Here is a 19,872-nt window from a genome sequence, read left to right as displayed (position 1 = left end):
CAATACTTCGTGTCTCTCCTCGGCGACTCAGACATCTTTCAAGTGCTCACCGTCCCTTTTCCCCAGCACCCCTCCCACCCCACCAAGCGGCGGCAATCTGAGGAGTAGCCCCGGGCGCCACAAGCTCTATCTATGCCCCTGTTGGGGGGCTACATAAAAAGAGATGATCTTGTTCAAAATAGATAAGTTAGTTCTGCTAAAATGAAGACTGATAAATAGAAATAAAAAAGAGAAAGAAACATACTGTGCAGCTTTGACGAGGTGCAGCAAGCCTCCTTGTGCATGTCTTTGACACTTGCACTGTCCAGAGCCTATGGACTGCAACAGAGGTTGTCATCATGCTGTAACCAATGCTTCAGTATTTTACCATTCGCATTGTTCTGCAGCATTCAATGTCAGTAACGCCTAGCAAGGCTAAACTCCTCATTAAGAAATTTAATGAAAGTGAGACTTCATGCTATGATGTCCTCAACGGCATATTGTAGTGCAGGACTGTGGGACAGAGTATCTTACTGCTCCTGACATTTATACATTACTCATACTCATTGTGTGATAACAATATTAAATTGTGTGCATTGTCTTAATCAAAAGTGATAGTCGGTGACTGCATTTTCCTGCAGTGAGAGTCACATATATAAACAATTGCAATCCATGCATGTACTGATGCTAACTGTATCTGCTTGGCTGCCATCTTTTCTTTTTCCTCTTAACATTGACATGACTTGGGGGTGCTAGAGGACGCACAGCAAGATGGCTGTGCCGCAGTGCCGCTCTGCTGGCCAAACATCACCCGCCAATAATCCTTAATCCAGCGTGCCTACCTGATCATCAAACTGTTTAGCAGTGCACCAGAGTGCCAGAGGGTCCCAAACTCTGAGCTAAACGATCTGCCCTGCCGCAGGGCCTGAGGCATCATGGCGGCAATGGGCTGCAGTGGGACTCTGATTGAGCTGCTGCTGGGACGCCCTGCAGGTTTGAGCGGACAGGAGAGATGCTGTGCTCAGGCACTGCACTATGGCCAGAGAACTCCTGATTGAGCCTGGAGGGGCCCCTCTTTGTACCGTGCAGGGAGGTCCCCTCAATTTTTGTTACGCCAGTGGCTGTGCTGCGAGAACGTGGCTGATGCCAGATGCCTGCTGGGATCTCAAGTGCTGGGGATAATTATTACGAACAAGCGGCAACAATTCACAGCGGCCCGAAGTGCTGTGGCTGAAGGGCCGCTTGAGAACCTGTATGAGTGTGCAAATTGGGCTGCCTGTAAGATGTGTGCCTCGCTGCATGGGACATTCATTGTTCAGACCGGCATTATGTCAAGGTCTGGGCCTGCAGTTGGGATCCAGCGCAGCGGACAACTGCTTGAGCTGCTAATGCTCTTGTGAACGGTGACTTGTATGCGGATGTACTGCTTGTGCCCAGCCTTGCAGTGTCTTGTGACACATTAGTACTGCTTTGTAGACTCTGAGGCAGATGAGGGAGAGCAACGTGGTGCATTGGAGGCTGACAGTCTTTTATGAACTTACTCAACCTTGTGGGGCCTGTGGCTGAGGCCACCTGCATGGGGGGGACAAGTCTATGAGACCCTGTTTCCCAATGGGGAACTACACAAAAAATAAATGAAGTAAAGGAGAACAGGAATCATAAAATACTCAAGATCCTACTGTGGCACTGTTCGCAGGTCCGACAGTGCAGGCCCTGTTTGGGAGCTAGCGTGGGCCTGGAAGTGCTCCCAAATGTGTAGACTGGACCCGGTTTGATGTAGTAGCTCTGGTGTGGTCGAATAGTGGCCCAGTAGGTCCATACAAGAATGCTTGGTGCCCACGTGCATTTCCTGGGACAGAGCTAGTTCAACTGGGGACAAATTGATGCCTTAACTCTGTGGATGGACCACATGTCGGTGAACCATGATAAACAGGGTGCCAGGCTGTAAACAGTAAACAGCCGACATGTAGCTGGGACACTCATACACAACCATTTGAAATGGGAGGTCTTAAGCCCCCGGATTTACAATTGTATCACCTTTGTGAGCAAGCTCAATTTACACACTACTGGTTCTTTCCTCAGCGCTACCTACCACACGTAGCTGTAGAGGAGGATAATGCTCACCCAATCCCACTGACTGCTATGGTATCGCACACTGGAAAGGAGGGGAATAGGGAATAGATAGACACGGTTAAATGTACTATTAAAGTGTGGAGGCCATGGGCGCCTGTGCAGTATGTGAGTGTTTGTACGCACCAGCAATGCCTATTGCTGCACACCCCCGGTATTTCGGTGGCGTAGGAGCGTAGGGCACTGAGCATTCTGTCTAGTGCAGGGATCACTAAACTCATCAGATCCACAAAGAGGACTGTCATCCGTAACAAAATCCACATCAACACCAGCAACGCCAAAGAACTCTTCAACATCATCCTGGATTTTATCAAGCCACCCAGCGAAGTCACGGATGTCACTCGGCTCCTACTTTCACCTGAAAATAAGATTCCTCCATGACAACTTTGACAAACAGACACAGGACACTGAAACCACTCTGCCCCCCCGGCAACGAAAGTCAGCCTACCATCTCCTCCTGGACCCCAGTCACCACCGAAGACACTGCATCGACCATGAACGGAATCCACTCAGGAGCCCCCCAGAACCCTGCCCACCGCACATCTTCCACAGAGCTGCCGCCACCATCGCACTGGAGCTACGACGCACCATCCAAACCTTCCTCGAAACTGGCATTTTCCCCAACGACTGGAAGCATGTGGAAGTCAAGCCCCTCCTCAAGAAGCCCTCAGCAAACCCAATGTACCTCAGGAACTCCGACCCATCTCTCACCTCCGCTTCACGGCCAAAGTCACCGAAAAGATCATCAACTCCTAACAAAATTCATAGAAGAGAAATCCATCCTCAACTCCTGCCAATCTGGATACCGCAGCAACCAGAGCACCGAGACTGCCCTACTCACCGCCACAGATGACACCCGAATGCCCATCGATCACGGACACACCGCAGCCCTGATCTTACTCAATCTCTCTGTCACGCTGCCCGGAGGGTGCATCGCGTTTGGACTTTGACTAGCGATTAGGACTTGATCCTTGAGTTTCTCTCAGTGCATGAATACGTTCATTCAGGACAAGTTTAATTATATGCTTGCACCGGATGCCATAGTCCTTCTTAGTTTCCTTGGCCTCATCTTCTGCCGTTAGGACCATCATCATGCTCAGCGCTCGAAATCTTTCATTTTTAAGCTGAGATCCATTACTGATCTCACACATTCTGTCATTCTACAGAAAATAAGGATAATCCAATCCTCACTGCATTGGAATTGCAACTTTACTATTTTTAACGTGACAGCAAAACATATGATCTGATATAGGGAAAAATAGGATACATTTTGTACCAACACACAGAGTTAAGGCCTGCAACTTCTATGCAGAAGTTTCAAGATAAAAGCAGCTTTAGGCCTCAGTAGAAAAACAGGCCCAGGCCTCTGCACGAGAAATAGGTTAGAAAAATGCATGTTACAAAGGACATTGAGTTTAACTGAACTGGTCACAGAGTTTGTTGAAAGTCCAGGAAATGGCCTGCAGTCACAAAGATAAGCTACTGAATGAAGCGTAGATCATATCTTCTTCCAGACTCAGGCGACCAGTAGTGTTTTAAAAGTTGGAAATACAAAAACCACAAACCAGAAGTCCATCTGCTGGAGGGACTGAGCTGGAAGGTGTCAATCATGTCTTTTGCAACTGTGTTACTAATGCATGCACACATAGATTAAGCACGCACAGAGGATGAACTGGCCCAGGTGCAATCCTTGCCACTGCTCATAATACATGGATGTTGCTTCAGTTGAAAACCACATGTCACACTTAGTCGGTGCTAGGATTGAATGATAAAACCACAGGTCAGATAAGGTGGGCAAAAAACGTTAATCAAAAAGATAATCACTTGCTTCACAGGAAAACAGATGTGTGTAAAAAGTTGTTAATAACGTTTTAAGTCTGACAACAGGAAAACCCAGAGGAGGTTTCCACCAATATGAGATGCGAAGGCCATGTGGCCCATATCTATATGTGATTTGTTTTCAGGAAATTGTTGTTTCTGCTGATTTTAATCTACTCATTTGTGACGTACATCCTATGCTTGTATCTTTTTTCTCTTGTGGTTTGGAGGAATAAATTCCGCTGATTCTAACCTGGGGCAGGGACATCGAGTTGTATCTCCCTTGAGGTGAACTGATCTCTCCTGTAGTGACTGATCCTCACTACAGTATTGTAATAAACCCATTTTCTATTGTTAACTTGTCATTCGTGGTGTTTCTTTATAGATATATTTTCCTCTAACAGATCTAAAATTCTGTGGTAACAGAGATGGAATCCTAAAGAAGGCTTCGCCGAAACGCGTGTCGTTCCAACTTACCGACAGTTTTTTCTAAATATAATGTATTCTATCATTTATGAAATGAGTATTTAGAAGCTTTTCTGAAATGATTTCATGTCCAGAATCTAAACATCTGAACCAAAACATGTACTTATAATATGTAATATGTATTGATTGAATTCATTCCAAAGTATCAACAATAATAACCTGCATTAATATCTGTAACGTATTTATCATTTATCCTTTATATATAACTGCTATTTATTATACAATTTTAAACAAAAGATAACAAAAAAAGTATAAAATATATTTTTATATATAATAAATATGACAACATTTTGCCAGCAAATGACTGAGTGTTTACAGATCCTTGTTATGCATTGCCCTTTGCCTTGTTAGCACTTAGGGGTCTAATAGGATGTAGGGCGGATCGCCACTGCCCGCATGGCGGTGGCAATCCAACCTACATCCTACCCCGTCACCATCCATTTCCCCTCGCCATATTAGTATGGCGGGGGGACGTGGGTGGACGGAAAGACCGCCCGCTGGTTTTCCGCCAGTTGGCCAGTAGACCGGCCGGAAAAGGGGCTATATATGGTGGCGGTGTCTGCTAGACACCGCCATCCATATTAGCATTTAGCATGGGAGCTGGAAGCAGCCTTTCCGTAGCGGTGTTGCTGCCATTGAAAGGCATGCGGATGTTTCTTTCGGGGTTCTGTTGCGGGCCCCCAGGGTACTGGGGGAGTGGGGGGTGATCATGGTACCCCCCTGCATTGTCATGGACATGGTGGCAGGCACCTCACGGTAATATCGAATTTAAGGTGAGAAATATCGGGCCGTATTCACAGAACTAATTTCAGACAAAATCCTAAACTTACTACCATTTACTCATTTTGGTATTCACCAAAGGCACTTACTCATTTTGGTATTCACAAAAAGGCACTTACTCATTGATGAGCAAGTGCCTTCTGTGAATACCAAAATGAGTAAGTGCACTTACTCATTTTGGTATTCACAGAAGGCACTTACTCAATATTAATTTTAGATGTGGGTTGTGGGGTTTATATGGGTAAAGGGTGGGAGGTAATTTTTGCTTAATTAAAAATTAGCTGATCATTATTATTCATTAATAAAATGTAAGTTTAATTTTTGTATTTGTTTATATTTTTTGTGTGTGGGTTTTATTGTAATAGCGGTAGTGTTGTGAGTAAATATATGTTCATTACTTTATAATTAGTTGTTAAATACTATTAGTTTTTTATTGTAATTGTGTAATTAAGTTTTTACAGTTTATTTTCAGCTATGGTTTGTGGGGATTATAGGGATAAAGTGCGGGAAGTGTAATCATTTTTATGAGTTTTCATTTGTTTTTTGATTATTAATATTATAATATTTCTTTAATCGGTAATTCAATATATATGATGTATAAATGACAGATTATCAATTTATTAAATCCACAGTTTAAAAACAATTCATCCATAAAAATATTTCATAATGACACTACAAAATTACACTCAGTTTTCTGAATCTGTCATTTATACATCATATATATTGTTTTTGATTTGTATTATTTAGTGTTTGCTGACGTACTTAATCCTCTTGGTCACATAATGTTAATAATGGGTGCAATATAATTAGTTCTTGTTGTGTAACACATCCGTACATTTGTGCCTACAATTCTGGGACACCTCTGTCTTGTTTTCTGAGTTTACTCAGTCCCTTTTCTCAATAGTAGGGTACCTCCCTCTTTTTGTGAGCCCCAGGAGGAAGGCCAGTTGGCCTGGGGACAGTTAGGGGATGTATATGCCTAATGTGATACCTATGGCATAATATGATTTATGGGTGCACTGATACAGGAGTATGCCTAATGTGAATATTGCATAATGTGTTTATGCTTTTGATGCCTAATGTCATGTTGTGATGTTTCGAGGTAGTACCTATTTGCGTAATGTGTTTATGCTTATGGGGTTAGTGCATAATGTGTTTATGCTAGTGAGGCCCATTGCGTAATCTGTTTATGCTGAGGAGGTTTGGGCCTAGTGTGGGTTTATGTCTAATATGATAATGCTTAGGTCATTATGGTACCAGTAGTTACTGGTTGTGGTTTATACTTACTTACCTGTTGTGATGGTGCTGACCGTGGTCCGATTGGCCTGGTCCTGTATATAATTCCCCTGTGAATGTTGCCCGTGCACGCTGGCACAGTGTAAATGTGTGATTACGTTTCTTATGTGTTTATGATAATACAAAGCCTATTTTTGTATATAAACTTGTGTGGAGTTCCTTTTGTTCTGTGCCTAGTGTGTTGCTGCTGTGTGTGTGTGTTGCACAAATGCTTTACACATTGTTGCCTCTGGGATAAGCCTGACTGCCCGTGCCAAGCTACCATGGGGGCGAGTAGGGGTTATCTTCAGCGTGTAACTCCCTTGCCATGACTAGAGTGGTGTATTCTGCCTGGTTTAGGCGCAAGCCGTAGCCAATGAGAAATCCCATTTCTAACGCTTCCCAAAGAGAAAAATCTGTAACATACTCTACCTCCCTCGTTAATTTTAATAGACAATTGGTTTGGGAGGACTGGGAAACGTGCTGTGCATTGACCGTGTCGTGTAGTTCCTATATCACCCATGCAGGACCTGCGCGTTTTGATACCATAAACTGTAGGATTGGTGGCAGACTACTCTGAGCACCCCCACTGTGTATGTTAGCCTATTTGCATTAGCTAGCTCACAGTGCCACTAAAATCTCTTCTTATCGGGGAGAGATTAGTTTCTGGCAACCTTGAACCACGACAACCTTGATCATCCAAGGACAATGACGTGGTGGGCATTGTGTTCAGAAGGAGGCACTAGCATTCATTTCCACTACCTGGCCTGTTTCCGCTTGGTGCCACACATGGCCTCATGACGTTCAACTGACCCCTGATACTCTCTGCTGCACTCACCTTGGTCCGCAACATGGACTGCCATATCCTGTTTGATGACCAATGACACGGCGACCAGACTGCGGACTGTACCCTTCCTCCTCCGCAGTGGCTGTCATCTCCGGATGGTCTCTGGCTGGCCCTCCATGGGCCATTGTTGTGTGGTGTGCTTGGCATGGCTCTGTGCCGCTCCTGCTGCAAAACTCCACTGTATGTGCAATAAAAATCCAGTGACACACTGCTGTGTCATGTCTTTTATCATTCACGTATGGATGTGTGGATGAATGTAGGGACAGTAATTTCCCTTATGTCAATGATGCTCATCTAGTGGAATGCCAGTCACCATATGCTGCATTGCCTATTGTGTTCCGGGTGCCGTGGACACTGCAACAGGGACACATGCATTAGTCACTTCCTTGTCCGGACATGGACTGAACCATGCCCAGAGCCCCGAGTCATTGTTGTAAGCCCTGTGCTGGTCCTGCGTACACCAGGCCAGACCACTCTGCTTACGCTACGCCGGCGGGTGCCCCACATAGCTACTAGCTACTTGTCGCAGGCGTACTCGCTGGTGGTGTGCAGGTCACTGGTCTAGTTGTCAGCCTTTCACGGCCACTCCCTGAGGGCATGTTTGCACACACCCCCCACCCTTCCACAGGCCATGTGACTCCGCAAATATAAGGGGCCGACAACGCCACATTCCCCTCTGCCGGTAGTGACTGGATGACGGACGCTTCATGGTGCTCAATCGTAAAGGGCCCATGAGTTGTTGCGCACAGGGTTAGTGGCACCTGAGGTCTTGTGGCCTTCACAGGTCTACCACCAGAAGGCGCTGATTGTCGTTGCACAGGGTTAGTGGCACCCAAGGCCTTGCGGCAGTCACAGGCCTACCACCATGTGGCACTGATTGGCGTTGCACAGGGTTAGTTGCACATGTAATTGCTGAGCGGGTGTGCAGCCTGCGATGATGACGTGTGCACTGATGTGGTCTCCGCCATTGATGACTCAGGACTCAGCATCATGGCTGGAACCTGCTGGGCCGAAGGGTGGGCCCGCATGATGTGGACCATGCCATGGTGGCATGACCGGGGCCTGGAGCTCGCATAAGCACATGGTGTGCCTTCTGATGGACACACCGGTGGCAGCAGGTGAACAGTGGGGCCTGTGTGCGCAGGAGCATCAGTGTTTCTCTCTCTCTCTCTCTCTCTTTACTTCTCTCTCTCACTCTCTCTCCCTTCCCCCCTCTCTCTCTCTCTCTCTCTCTCTCCCTTCCTTTCCTTCCCTCTCTTTCTCTCTCTGGCTCACTTTCCTTCTCTGTTTCTCTGTGTTTCGCTCCTTTTATGTGCGCCTGACACACGTCCTGATTTTGTGCTTTCTTTTCCAGGCTGTGACGTCGAGATTGTCCCTGACGGACCCGACAGGAGTCTTCCGCATTGCTGTTTTGTGTTGTGTTTCAATAAAGTTTCTGGTTTTTACTTCAGTGCTGTGTGACTGTTTCTCGTTCTTCTGGCCACAGATGTGTGTATTCATTTTGGCACTGTGCGTCATCTGTAGGCCTTCAGGTGTGGCTCTTGGCTGGGCTCCCTTTCATGCTGTGGGTAGTTGTCCTGCTTAGCACCAGCAAAAGGCAGGTGATAAATCCCTGTTGCTACCGCAGCTTATCGCCTGTTTTTGTTTGGCACCGCAGACCTGGCAGTTCGTTGTGAAAGTGGTGTTGTGGTTTTTTCGTGTGATTTTGCACGGGAACGCCTTCTCTGCATCTCATTAGGGATAGTTGGTGGTGTCCACCGTGGAGTTAAATTTGGGGGCAGTTATCGCGAGAATACAGGCGATGTCTGAAGTTTGCACCAGCTTGTGAATGGGGTGTTAGATCTATCTCCACTCTTGATGTGTTAAGGTGGAGATAAATCGGAGATAAATCGGAGATAAGTCCTTGTGAATATCCCCCTAAGAGTAGGTTTAGTACTGCTGGTGGTGATGGTGGTGTAGTGGCGGCTGTCTCAGAACAGAGGTAGTGGGAGGATGGGCGAAAGGATGAAAAAAAATAAAAATTAAACGTACCTTATTCTTGTTCTACGCCGCCACACGTCTCTCTTCCTTCTTTTTCTCCGCTGCACCGGAAGGACCCAGGTTCCCGGACTCTCCCAACCAATTACTACGCTACATGAGCAGCGTTGTGATTGGTTTGAATGGCTTGTTTGGCCACTCAGGCAATACCTGGGAGGCTGGGCATGTTCTCCACTGGGCTGTGCAACACAGACCAATGAAAAACATTACAAGTGCGCATGATTGTTTAGTCGGCCCCAGAGGGCCGACCAAGCTGTCATGAGCACTTAGGGAGGGAGTGGAAACCACTCCTGTTCCCTTTGATGGAGGGAAGCCCAGCCCCGCCTGACCTGGCTGGAGTCGCAAAGAAAAATACAATTATAATAACCCCTGGTGGTTCATTTTGGAGCACATTGTCGCAAATATATTACTGACGCAGGGTGTGATAGTGCACTGTCATTTACAGGCAGGGCATTTTCAGTTAAAATAGACACTAAGTTTGCATAGCCATACAGTTGTACTGATAAAACTATTTAGAGCTCAAATGTTAATATGTGGAATTTGGGTTTCAGCGAATATTTATTATTTGGGTATCACCAAGTAATTGTGTCTTTGATCTTATTAAAATGTGTTTTTCTAAGGTGCTTCATTTTTGCTCTCCTAATTGCTTATCTTACTTTGAAATATTTGTGCAGTTCATTTACAGATATTTCAATTTTGTTGTGTGTTAAAACATTAACATCATACGCTAATCTTGTAACAGCAAGATTGCCACATAGTTCAGTTTACGGAAGCCACTCAAGCTTCGAAGAAGAATAAACACCAATCTCTTTGGTAAAAGAATAAGCAGCATTTGACAGGAAATGTAGCCTGACATATGACCTTGATCTTTGAATGCACAGGGAATGAATCAAGATAAGGACTCATCTTTATTGCCCATTCACCATTTGAACCTGAACATGATTATTTTGGTTGCTGCAGCCCCCCCACACCCTTACTTCCTGCACCTATGAAATCAAGTAAAATAAATTAAAATAAATATTCCTTCCCTCGCTTAGTTGCCTAAGAGAGTTACATTTCTCATAGTAAAAAAACAGCTTTGTTCTCGTAATTCATTTGTGGAAAAACAAATATCTAAGCTGGACCGGTATAATATATGACAGAGAATCTCGAATTATGTTTTCCTCTTACAGGGAGCAGCCTTTTAAAACATACTTTTAAGGGGCTTAATGAGGTGACAGTTTCTCACAAATAAACCTATGATGACTTTAAATAAGCACGTTACCCTAGCAGTCAGCAGTTTGCAGACTATCAACTTTAGCACTCGGGGAATGTGTGCCTGGGATTAATATTTAAATCAACCAAACACCATCTTTGCAAGTAGTTTTCCTTCCTTCTAATTAACGCTGTTTTCGAAGTGTCACAGTCATCACAAAAAAATTCTGATTAATAGGCTCTCAGTGCAAGGCACAGAGATGAGGTTTACAAAGCAGCAAAATATCTGAAAGTAACTTGCATTACATTGTCGAGGGCAGTGAGTATAAGTTGGCTTCTGCCATCTGACCATAAGGAGACCAAATCACTCTTTAGTCTTCACATTCTACAACTTTTGTCTAGGTGTTTATACTGCTGAATCGTATCTTAACAAATGCCATTGATTTCACTGTCAGAAAGCGGCCTCTGCCCATCCATGATGAAGCAGTGCACCTTACAAAGTCAGTATATGAAGAAAATGTTTGTCGCATGCCCCTCAGCCTCGGAGCACGAAAATGAAAAACATGGCACATATGGAGCTCTGTAACAGACTTATTTATTCTTCAGCATCACACAACCCCAATGGTACGCACTACGTCATGACTTCAAAAACCACCAGGGCCGGACTGGGAACAGAAACTGCCCCTGGAAAACAGCTCGGCCAGTCCCCCTGGAGAGGATTGGGGGGTGCCGCTGAGCTGTTTGTTAGGGCGGTTTCGGACGATTTTGTTACAGGGGGCAGATATTGCCAATCCCGGTAACAAAAACGGCCCCGCAGGGGCCTAAAACTGACCCTCTCCCTGGCAGTCAAAAAAAGAAATTCCTTTCTGTGTGTTTAAACTCTTATGTTCAAATTAATTACAGAAAACCATTTGTTTAGACCAGTACCAATCTATACACAGCCCTATATAAACATTCTAATCACAACATGAACGTGTATGTATCTTAGTAATTTTTATTTAAAAAAATGTACGTTTAAAATAGATGCATATTTGTTCACAATACATTAAAATCAATTACACATGTTATTTGCAATGACAACATTATATTCAATTCTCATACATTTTATATTAAATCAATACATTTTTCACAATACACATCATTCTAAGAAGAATTTTCTGTACATATAAGAAGGTCCGTATGTCGACGCGTTTCGGTGCTTCGTTTTTATAGAACACCTTCCTCAGGACAGTATGATTTAAACACATCAAGTCTTCTTTCTAAAATAAATACATACCATTAATATTCCCATTATTACAGAATTTTATTCAATCTAACAGGCTATTGGTGTAACTGGTATTAAACAGATCTTACTTCTTATTTCTTATAATCTTTTGGGTACCAGATGAATATCCCTGGGGTCACAATAGATGAAGAACCTTACATCCAATTCTCTATTCCATCAGAGAATCTGTATAGAAAATAATAAGCTATTATAATCACAAATTTTATTACTTTATATAGAGTGTGGAGCTATTGATCCCCTTGTACACTTACTCGATACAAAGTATGCCGTGTTTTACTTTAGACTACACAGTTTCTTCCAATTTCTCAGGCTTTATCAGTTCTTGCCTTTGATGGCAGGGGGTATTTTTCCTCCTCTGTTGTGTCCACAGTTATCCCTCGTTTTGCTTTGAGTGGATCCTGTATGCCTGGATCGCGAAGTACATAATATCAGTCAGGCTCTACCTTTTACTTATGGTTACAGTAAAAGTTTATATAATTCTTTGTTTATTTTTGTTACATCTCTTAGAATATCTTATGCTTGGAACATACTCATGAGGCCTCTTTTATTTTAAATAGATTTTAGAGGTCTCTCTGGAATTATAGTGAGACTAGAGTACCTGCCACATGTCTTTCTTGATAGACTAGATAGCTTTCTCCATATTCTGGCTAACTCAGCCACTTGTATTTTGCTCGAGTAACAGCCACTTGTCTCTCTTGATAGACTAGATAATGTGTCCATATTCTGGCCAACTAGAGCACTTTTATTTTATTGGGCAGTCAGAGTTATGCGATAACAGACGGTATCTACATCATAAATCCGCTCTCCCGGAGGTACCTAAAGGTCAAGTATTATCGCCATATTCCCATGGACAATAAACAGGATCTAGTACTTAATCACATTATTTTAAAGGGTCGACACTATCTCGTGTTACACGTCTTCGATAATAATTATATGTGGATCAATAGCACATCCTTATAAACTCAAGCTTATTCTTTACAAAAATCTATCTCTACATTAAACATTTTGTGCAAAACCTAGGTAGGGGTTCTTAGGTACACCCTCGTAAAAGCGAGTAAACATCCCGCCTCCCTTAAGTAAGCCCTCGTGGAAGCGAGTCAACATCCCGCTTCCCTGACGGCGTATGTTTCCTAACGCAATTCCCTCACCTTCAGTAAATGCGGCAGCAGACCTCCTTCCCGGTCTCCCTGGTTTCCCGAGTACGATAAAGTGCTGCTGAACCACATAGTTTTTATACCCTTCAAGCCATCAATTAATTTGGTTAATAGGCAACAGGTGTATTGTGTCGAGGAATCTTTATCCCTCAAATCCGCCATCATTGTAGTTTTCAATTGTAGTTAATCCACATCTCGTCAATCGAAGACGGACTACAGCATTTGTGTTAAACAGATCGGAAACATGCAACAATAATTTGTCCATGTTGGTATAAATATATGTTAATCTCTTCAGATGATGAACACACTGACCTAAATAGGTTTTACTCCACAGATATGCAGGGGCAGGTATGGTTACTAAGGAGGCTTGACGGTATCTCAGTCTCTGTTACATACGAAAATAGTGGCAAAGAGACATTAATGAAATCAATTAATGATTCACTCCCCCCTCCCAGTAAACGTAGTGTTGATAACGCTTGCTTTGGAGAAAATAAGCTTATCGAGGGATAACACTAGGTTAGTTTAGGTCATAAGTGTGTTTACATTTAAACCTTGAATTGAGTGATCCATGGGTGAACCAGGTAGAAACATGCACACAAAGGTATTGTCCACTTCCCTTGGGTCCCACATAGATGTACATTAAAGTCTCCATCCAATATTACATTAGCCCCCGATCATTTAGACACTTTTGATTTCCTCAAAAAGGAGACCAACATTAGAATATGACAGTTATCGTGCTCAACTGACTTAGCATTATAAAAATTCAACAGCAATAGCTTTGGAACACCAACAATAGAAGATACTGAAACCTGAAAAGTTGGGGATCCTGATGGGAGGACCTCAAGCCTTTACTTAACCACCAGAGAAACAAAAACAATCAGGGACCTTTTGCTCTGCCAGCCCGAGTATCAATGGCGTGGATGAAAAAGGTTTTATAGCCCTCAAGGAAATAGTGTTTTGAGCTAGCCTATTTTCTTGCAAGCAAATCACCCCCCTAGACGTCTGATAAAGTCTAACCAGGTGGGATATTCAAACTTGACTGCAAGCCCAGAGGTTTCCACATCTATTTAAGTAACTTGTCAATCTGCTTCCTCTTCAATCTTGCAGCTATTGCCATTTTCTCCAGACTGTGTGTTTCTCTCAGCATGCATCTTCTAAACGAGTCGTAAAGGTAGCCATCTATAATTCTGAGCCACATGGCTTCTTCTTTGGTGAAATCACAGAACTTGCAGTGTTTAATGAGTGTCTCAAGTCTTTCAACAAACTCATCCATAGTTTCACCAACCCATGGTCGTGCTTGGCTGAAGATGTATGTTTCATAGTCGATGTTCAGTATTGGGTTGAAGTTGATTTCCAATACCTCTTTTACCTTTTGACATGATTTTGCTTCAGTTGGTAAAACTTTCTTTATCACTTCTTTCACTCCATCACCAGCAAGATTCTTTAAATATTTAATAATCTTCTTGTCATTTTCTTCTTCTTGTGCATCTATGACCTCATCCAATGTTTTGACCCATGCATCCTACCTGGCACTAATTTTCTGTTTCTTTGCCATGTTGAATGACTGTGGTGATTTCAGGAACATGGCTGTATTGTTTTTCATACTCTCCTTTTCTGCCGGTAAGAGCACATGCAGTTCAGATAGCTTTTACTGTACCATGCGGCTTCAGCAACTTCTGCAAGCACTGCCATTTTGCTTGCGCGTGGGTCACCAGTTCCGATCAGAGGTCGTACGGCAGTTCACTCTATTTGCAAGTAGAGTTCTGCTTTTGTGTACCAGGTTGTGACTGCCTTTAGCATTTGCTTTGCATGGATGATAGCACGTCAATATCTCTTTATTCAGCCTTATGATCTGATTCTGGTGGGCATTTCGAATGTGCTCCTCTGCATTCACCTTCTTTGGACTCCACACATGCAGACCGCAGATTGCTTTGCATCGATCTGGGGAACATGTGCATGCACAAGCAGTTTACTACATCATTGTAAAAGCTCAGGGGGAGGATCCCCTACTCATCACCAATTGTTGCATCCTCCCCAGCCTGGAAGCACGTAAATGAAACACACCACCCACGGAGTTCTGTAATGGAAGTCTTTTTTCTTCAGGAAACAATACCACAAAACCAACCAACGCATTACATCTTGACTTTCATAACCACACTATAACACCTCTCAGCAGCTTAGGTAATTTCAGTTTGAGGTCCTCTTAGAACCACGAGGGTCCTAATGCTCATAACATCAAGATTCTACAATATGGAAGTCAATTTGTTGCTTTTCAGCACAATAAATGGCATTTTATACATCTTTCCACTGAAGTGGCATGGATAACCCATGCAGAACTGCATTATGGTTTCATGAAGAAGGATCTATTGAGACCTGTCAGTGTGTATATATATCAAGTTGTTCTTCATGCAACACCTCTAACATAGCAAGCCAAATCAAGGCAGCCTGTCTCTGGATTATATGAATGGATGTGGGTGACAGTCAGGCTTTGTCTAGTGCTCTTAGATAGACATACACAATGGGAGCGTAGGTGTGACTGAATGGGCAGGATGGGAGGAAAGAGCTGGGCACAGCCTCAATTACACTTGAATAGGCTGTGTCTTCACAAAGGGCTGTGTACCTACTGTAGTCAGACTGGAGCCAGGGCCAGGAAGGCAGGGCACATGTACACTTCAAACATTTTCAGTTTAACAGAACAATTGTGAAAAATTGAGGAGGAGCCCTGGTTATTTCTCTTTCACCACTGAGGGGGGTTGTAGCCTTAACAAGTTTGAAAAACACTGTTTTAGAAGCTTCTCACCACTTCAAAGGCAAGGCTGTGTATAAAAGAAGGACCTCAGACACCAACTCTTCAGTGCACTTATGGACCTTTGGATATTCTGCGTTGAAAAAGGACTGCTGTGCTGCTGCTGGTCCATCATCACCCCCTTTCGTGCTGCTGCTACAAGCACTGCCACTCAGCTGAGGTGCTGCTATTAAGGAACTGCTGCCCTTCTGTTCTGACCTCTGCCTGCTTCCCTCTTGCTTGGGGACGAACTGGACCTGCAACTTCATGTTAATTTAGGACCCCAGAATGACTCAAAGGGCTAGTCTGCTGGCCTCCTAATCTGAGCCTCATGGACAATCAATCAATCAATCAGGAGTTTGTTAAAGCGCGACTACTCACCCGTAAGGGTCTCAAGGCGCTAGGGGTGGGGGTGTTGGGGGGTGCAGGTTCCATTCCATCAAGGAGGGGGTCTGTCGAAGAGCCAGGTTTTGAGGTTTCTTGCGAAGATGGGGAGCGATGTTGTCTGTCTGAGGTGGAGCGGAAGGGCGTTCCATGCTTTGGCCGCGAGGAAGGAGAAGGAGCGGCCTCCCGATCTGGTCTTTCTGGTGCGGGGGACCACAGCGTAGGAAAGCTGGGCTGAACGTAGGGTCCTTTGGGGTGCGTGGAATTTGAGTCGGCTGTTCAGGTATGCTGGTCCGGTGCCGTGGAGGGCCTTGTGTGCGTGGGTGAGCATCTTAAAGGTGATTCTCGCCTCGACGGGGAGCCAGTGGAGTGTGCGCAGGTGCTGGGAGATGTGGCAGTGTTTTGGCAGGTTGATGACCAGTCTTGCGGCGGCGTTCTGGATGTTCTGTAGCTTGCGAATGAGGTTTTTGTTTATTCCGGCATAGAGTGCGTTGCCGTAGTCGAGTCTGCTGGTGACCAGGGCGTGAGTGACTGTCTTTCGGTGTTCGAGGGGGATCCATTTGAAGGTCTTACGAAGGAGGCGGAGGGTGTGGAAGCAGGAAGATGAGACAGAGTTGATCTGGCGGTCCATTTTGAGCTCGGAGTCCAGGATGATTCCCAGGTTGCGTGCGTGGTCTGTGGGGGTTGGCGGGTTTCCGAGGGCGGTGGGCCACCAGGTGTCACTCCAGGCGTCGGGGTTTGGGCCCATGATGAGTACTTCTGTTTTGTTGGTGTTTAGTTGTAGGCAGCTGTTTTTCATCCATTTGGCGACGGCTTCCATGCCTTCTCGAAAGTTGCGTCTGGCGGTGTTGGGCTCGTTGGATAGGGAGAGGATGAGCTGGGTGTCGTCTGCATATGACACGATGTTGAGTCCGTAGGTTCTGACGATGGGGGTAAGTGGAGCCATGTAGACGTTGAAGAGCGTCGGGCTGAGGGAGGAGCCCTGGGGGACTCCGCAGGTGATAGGTGTGGGGTCCGAGAGGAAAGGGGGGAGTCTGACCCGCTGCGTTCTGCTGGAGAGGAAGGAGCAGATCCAGTCGAGGGCCTTGTCCTGGATTCCTGCATCGTAGAGTCTGCGTATTAGGGTGCGGTGGGAGACTGTGTCGAACGCCGCTGATAGGTCGAGGAGGATGAGGGCTACTGTTTCTCCTTTGTCCAGTAAGGTGCGGATGTCGTCTGTTGCGGCGAGGAGGGCGGTTTCTGTACTGTGGTTTTTTCTGAAGCCGGATTGGGAGGAGTCGAGGATGTTATGTTCTTCAATGAATGTGGCGAGTTGGCTGTTGATGGCTTTCTCGATGACTTTCGCTGGGAACGGGAGCAGGGAGATGGGTCTGTAGTTTTTGAGGTCGGTGGGGTCCGCTGAGGGTTTCTTTAGGAGGGGGTTGACCTCGGCGTGTTTCCAGTCATCGGGGAATGAGGCGGTCGCCAGGGAGCGGTTGATGGTTTGGCGGAGCATGGGTGCGATGGTGTTGGCGGCTCTGTTGAAGATGTGGTGGGGGCAGGGGTCCGTGGGGGCCCCTGAGTGGATTGACTTCATTGTCTTCAGTGTGTCTTCGGTGGTGAGGGCTGTCCAGTCATCAATCGCTGGTTTCCGGGTGTCGGGGGTGGTTGGTGAGGGTTCAGTGTGTTGGTTGTCTTCGTCGAAGTTGTCGTAGATGCTCTTGATTTTGTGGTGGAAAAAGATGCTGAGTTTGTCGCAGAGGTCTTGTGAGGGAGGGATGTCGGTAGACTCGCTGGTGGGTTGGGCGAACTCCTTGATGATGCTGAAGAGTTCCTTGCTGTTGTGTGCGTGGGTGGAGATTCTGTCTTCAATCGCTTTTTTCCTCGTTTCTCCGATGAGTTGATGGTGGGCGTTGGTGGCGGCTCTGAAGTTGTTGTGGGCTTCTGTGGATTTGGTGTTTCTCCAGGCCTTTTCGAGGCGGCGGCATGTGCGCCTGGACTCTCGAAGTTCGGTGGTAAACCATCTGGCTTTCTTGGCATGGGTATTGTTGTTTTTCTTGAGGGGGGCTATGGTGTTGGTGCTGTCCGAGATCCATCTATGCAGGGTTCGGGCTGCGGTGTTGGGGTCGTCGTTTTCCGCGATGGTTGGGGTGGAGTTGTTGAGTGAGGAGGTGAGCTGGTCATCGGTGATTTTGGTCCAGTTTCTTTGTGGAAGCAGGTGCTGGTGTCTGTGGATGGTGGGTGTTCTGAAGGTGAAGTGGACGCAACGATGGTCGGTCCATGGGAGTTCGGTGGTGTGGCTGAAGGTGATGGAGTTTCCTGTAGTGAAGAGGGGTTCGAGGGTGTGTCCTGCTGAGTGCGTGGGCTCGGTCACGATCTGGCGGAGTCCAATGTTGTGGAGGTTGTCCAGGAGGGATGTGGTGTTGGGGTCCAGTTGATTGTCGAGGTGGAAGTTGAGGTCTCCCAGCAGGGTGTAGTTGGTGGATGCGATGGCCTGCGGGGAGATAATGTCCGTGATGGAGTTGGCGAAGGGTCCGCGGGGTCCAGGGGGTCGGTAGATGAGGGTTCCTCGAAGGGCGGCGGTGGGACTGGCCAGTATCTTGAAGTGAAGGTGTTCCATCAGTTCTGTGGACTCGTCAGGGAGAGTGCTCAGGCGGAGGCTGGATTTGTGGACGATGGCGATTCCTCCTCCTGGGTGGATGGGGCGGTCCTTCCTGGAGATCTTGTATCCTTGGGGGATGGCGATGGCGATGTCCGGTCCCGAGGTGGTGTTGGTCCAGGTTTCGGTGAAGAATGCTACGTCTGGGGTTGTGCTGTCGAGGAGGTCCCAGATTTCTGTGGTGTGTTTGTGGAGGGATCGGACGTTGAGGAGGATGCATTGCAGGGTCTTCAGTTCGGTTGTGTTCTTGTGGGCGGGTTGTGCTGGATCCGTGTTCTTGGCGGTGCTGCAGGTGTGCCGGCAGCGGTGACAGCTGAAGGGTCCATGGGTGTCGGCTGGTGATGCTAGCTTGCAGTTGTTGTTGCAGCCTGGGTTGAGTGCGTGGAGTGCTGCTGGGTCGTAGCGTTGGCGGGGCGGAGGTCCAGGGTTCCTGGTGCTGGTCGCGGACGGGTCGCAGACGGGCGCAGACGTGCTTGCCTTTGATGCGCCTTCGGTGCACCAGCGGCGCGCCCGCAGCCCGCGGCCGCACAGCTGCCGCGTAGTGGCCGCCATTAAGTAGGGGTTGGGGAGGGCTGGACAGCTGGGAGGCGGGAGCGGGGAGGGGAGCTGGATTGGGCCGGTCGTGCTGGGGGGGGAGGGGCCGCGGGGGCAGCAGCGGCGGGGAAAGGTAAAGGAAGGAAAGAAGGGATAAAGAAAAAAGGGAAAATAGGCAGAAATAAGGCACAAAAGAGCAGAGATGCAGAAAAGAGCAGAAAGGTGAAAGATAGAAAGGGTAAAAAAACGAGTGAAAACGAGAGAAGGAGCAGAGGGAGAGAAAGGGAAAGTGGGCAAAATAAGGCACAAAAGAGCAGAGGTGCAGAAAGGTGAAAGATAGAAAGGGGGAAAAAAACGAGTGAAAACGAGTGAAGGAGCAAGGGAGAGAAAGGGAAATGGGCAGAAATAAGGCGCAAAAGAACAGAGGTGCAGAAAGGTGAAAGATAGAAAGGGGAGAAAAACGAGTGAAGGAGCAGAAAGAAAGAAAGGAGACAGAGGTCCACTGGACCACCAGGGATGAGGCGCAGGGAAACCTGCGGGTGGAGG

The sequence above is a fragment of the Lissotriton helveticus genome, chromosome 2_2, assembly GCF_964261635.1.
Source record: "Lissotriton helveticus chromosome 2_2, aLisHel1.1, whole genome shotgun sequence".
In the NCBI taxonomy this organism is placed as follows: domain Eukaryota; kingdom Metazoa; phylum Chordata; class Amphibia; order Caudata; family Salamandridae; genus Lissotriton; species Lissotriton helveticus.
This window is presented reverse-complemented; position numbering follows the sequence as displayed.